The sequence below is a fragment of the Hevea brasiliensis genome, chromosome 5 (assembly GCF_030052815.1).
Source record: "Hevea brasiliensis isolate MT/VB/25A 57/8 chromosome 5, ASM3005281v1, whole genome shotgun sequence".
Lineage (NCBI taxonomy): Eukaryota > Viridiplantae > Streptophyta > Magnoliopsida > Malpighiales > Euphorbiaceae > Hevea > Hevea brasiliensis.
The window spans coordinates 58,417,113-58,421,081 of record NC_079497.1 but is presented as its reverse complement, the minus strand read 5'-3'; the positions used below and the strand labels follow the sequence as shown (position 1 = coordinate 58,421,081).

Sequence of the window (3,969 nt, the reverse complement as noted above, 5' to 3'; positions counted from 1 at the left end):
AATGGCATGATCTAACTGTGGGTTTTTATGAAATGTGTTTTGATACTTTGAAATGAACTTGGTTTGCATTTAAAATCTCACAATGCATGATTTGTACTTAATTCTCATGTTCAGCCAAAATTTTGAATAAATGTGATTTAAGTTTTGCATAAAGAATATTTTAGTATGTTGTGCATCACTGAGTCCTAGTACTCAGCAATAGCTTCTATTACTGTCGCAGATACAGAGACTAGAGGAGTAGCAGACTGAGCTACTGAGGTGTGAGGAGCTATCATGTAACACCCTAGGCAAATCCCACATCAACAAAACACGGGAGAGATGTTAGGTTCATAAGTTGATAGTTCGTAACCCCTATTGACGCGTTTTAAAACCGTGAGGGCTTCGGCCCAGAGTGGACAATATCACTAGTGGGCCGGGCCTTTACATTTGTGGTATCAGAGCCGCTCGCGTGTCCTCTTGGGCGATGGTGGCCCCTTCGGGGACATCCGATAAAATTGGAACGATACAGAGAAGATTAGCATGGCCCCTGCGCAAGGATGACACGCACAAATCGAGAAAAGGTCCCTTAGGTAAATACCACATCGGCAAAGCACGGAGATGGTCTTGGGCTCAAAAGTAATGATATATAAGATGGGGGAACTAATCACTAGAGGTGCCTTTTGGTGGAATGGCCTGGAGAGTTGGAAGAACTCCAGGGTTAAACGTGCTCACTTGAGAGAAATCCTAGGATGGGTGACCTCCTGGGAAGTTCTCCATTCCACCTATGGGACAAAACCGTGAGGCTTATGGCCAAAGCGGACAATTCCTCTAGTGGCTGGTTCCCGATCGTTATAATTGGTATCAGAGCCGCTCGCGTGTCCTCTTGGGCGATGGTGGGGCAAACCTCAGCGAGGACGCTAAGTCCCGAAAGGGGGGGAGAAAGGTCCCTTAGGTAAATACCACATCGGCAAAGCACGGAGATGGCCTTGGGCTCAAAAGTAATGATATATAAGATGGGGGAACTAATCACTAGAGGCACCTTTTGGTGGAATGGCCTGGAGAGTTGGAAGAACTCCAGGGTTAAACGTGCTCACTTGAGAGAAATCCTAGGATGGGTGACCTCCTGGGAAGTTCTCCATTCCACCTATGGGACAAAACCGTGAGGCTTATGGCCAAAGCGGACAATTCTTCTAGTGGTTGGAGCCCAATCGTTACATTTGTGGTATCAGAGCCGCTCCGCGTGCAACCTTGAACGATGGTGGGGCAAACCTCAGCGAGGACGCTGAGTCCCATTAGGGGGGTGGATTGTAACACCCTAGGCAAATCCCACATCGACAAAACACGGGAGAGATGCTAGGTTCATAAGTTGATAGTTCGTAACCCCTATTGACGCGTTTTAAAACCGTGAGGGCTTCGGCCCAGAGCGGACAATATCACTAGTGGGCTGGGCCATTACATATCAGCTTAAAGTCTTCGGGTATAATTTATACCCTAACTGTAAATATTTCTTTTGATGTATATATTGCACATAAATGTATGGACATGTAAAAATGGGTCTTGAGCAGTTTGTATAAAATTTGTATAAAGTTGTACTATATATTGTAGTTTGAAATTCTCTTAATGTAAATTTTGTAATGATGTATCTAAATTGTTTTGTTTCTAATGAAATATGAATGGAACTATTTTATTTAATTTGAATGAAATGGATTGCTAGTATTTTGATGATCATTGGATAGTGGATTTGAAATTTGAAAGTTGATAAATGTGTTGAGAAATTGATTGAGATTGAGTATGAAATTGAAGCAGTTGTTGAGAAAAATTTTTAGAAGTGCTTTTTACAGGTATTTGAAGAACTAGTTTCTCAAAATACAGACAGAACTCTATCAAAATTTTTAAAAAATTTGCGGAAAAATAAAATGGGCCAAAATTTCCAACTAGCTTTCCACTTAATTACATGTTTTAAATACTTATTAGAAATACTCACTACTTATCAAAAATAAGAAAATTGTTTTAAAATCCCTTGTAGGGTACTTAATGAGTTATCGGTAGGTAAAGTTCAGTAGTTCATTAGGTATTCTATGGGATCATGTTATGCCTTACAGAGGGGTAAGGTGTGACATGTTTTAGTGGTATGAGAACAAATTTTGAAGTATGTTTTAAATTGTGAATTTGTGTCTTTTCTTTGTTAAGTATAACTGCTCAATGTCCATAATTGTTACATGCAGTGCATTACATCATGAATATGAACTAACGGAGGGAAATCTCCATGTGTTGCTTGTTCAGGAGATACCCTAACTTCAGCCTGAAATGGAAGAAGGGGATCGCTCAATTGAGCAGTCTGTTGAAGCTGAGGCACAAGGAGAAGCCCCAGCTTTACCGAATGTCAGTGGGTCAGTAGCACCAGCCCCGCAAATGCCGCAATTCCCTGCACAGTTTGCACAGCAGATGGCGGCAATGTTTCAAAAAATGGCTGGGGGTATGCCTATTCAAGCTCCACCCCAACCACCAATGGCACAACCACTGCCTCCAGCCAGACAGTATGATAAGTTATTGAAGTATGGGGCTGCAAAATTTAAGGGTACAGTGGACCCTTTGGAGGCAGAGCAATGGCTTGAAAGAATGGACAGAGTATTTAAGAAGCTGCACTGCCAAGATGAACTGAAGTTTGAATACTCTGTGTCGCTACTGCAAGGGGATGCGTATGATTAGTGGAAGACCATCCCCCACAGCTTGGTTGAACAACCAGTGCTGACCTGGGATGACTTCATCAGAGAGTTCAGACAGAAATACATCCTAGATGCATACGTTGATCAGAAGTTACAAGAGTTTCTGAGTCTAAAATAAGGCAATAGATCAGTGGCAGAGTATGAGAGGGAGTTCTCCCACTTAAGTCATTATGCTGGGAGTCTCCTTACTACCAGCAAGGCAAGGTGTAAGAGATTTGAGACGGGTTTGAAGCCCAGCATAAGGATGCAAGTTGTGGGATTCCGACACAGCAACTTCTCAGAGCTTATGTCTCAAGCACTTGAAATGGAGAGAATTGAATCAGAAGCAACCCCAGTGAAAGAAAAACCAGAAAAAGCTGAGAAATCAGAAAAAGACAAGGGGGGAAAATCAGTTGAACAGAGTTCTGGTGCTACCTCTAGAAACAGAAAGAAATTTAGTGGACCCAGCAGGGGTCGAGGTGGAAGATTTGGTAGGGGTAGATTTTCTAGACAGAGACCCCCTAGGTCTGGTCAGCAGTTGAGCAGGGGTTCACATTCTGCCCGCCCCTGTGAGACTTGTGGCAAGGTTCATGGAGGGGAATGCTATTGGGCCACTGGAGCCTGTTTTAACTGCGGAGGCAAGGGTCATTTAGCAAGAGACTGCACAAGTGCTCCGTCTTCGAGATATGGTCCAGCTCCTACTACTGCTGAGGGATCTATTCAGAGTTCTGCTGCCAGAGGTTCACAGTCAGTTGGCAGAGGAAGAGGTAGAGGTAGAGGCACTACTTCAGGCAGTCAGGGCACAGTTGGTCAGTCAGGACAAGGAAGTGCTTCAACCAGAATCTACACAATGAGACAGCGAGAAGAGGCTGAGACTTCTAATGTGGTAGCTGGTACATTCTCTATCTCTGATCAAGAAGTATTTGTGTTGTTTTGTAACACCCTCCCGGTAGCAACTCTGTATATCCTGCTGTTTCGGTGATCGGTGTCGGTCCGGACAGCTAGAACATCCGGAAAAATATTTAAACTACAGTGAGGGACCATAATTAACTCAAATATTAATAAGAAAAATTTGGCAAAAATTTTAGAAATAAAATACAACCGAGTTAAACGAGCCGGTGCCCAAGCGATGGGTAACCAGAGGAAAGTTGCGGTTCTCGCAACGAGGAGCCCTAGACCCTGGGGAAAAATTATAAAATAATTTTTGGGACTCCAGAGAAGGATTACTGAGGTTCCTATGGCATTAGAATGCCAAGAAAATACCTAGAAAAATTTTTCAATCGGT

The 3,969-nt window shown here is 43.1% G+C and overlaps 1 non-coding gene across 1 annotated transcript; it reads left to right on the top strand.

Moving 5' to 3' along the window:
• The first annotated feature begins 468 nt into the window (after positions 1 to 468).
• On the top strand, positions 469 to 572 carry LOC131180403 (U6 spliceosomal RNA). The gene has a single exon (XR_009149178.1). It is a non-coding gene; the product is annotated as a U6 spliceosomal RNA (small nuclear RNA).
• The last annotated feature ends 3,397 nt before the right edge of the window (positions 573 to 3,969 follow it).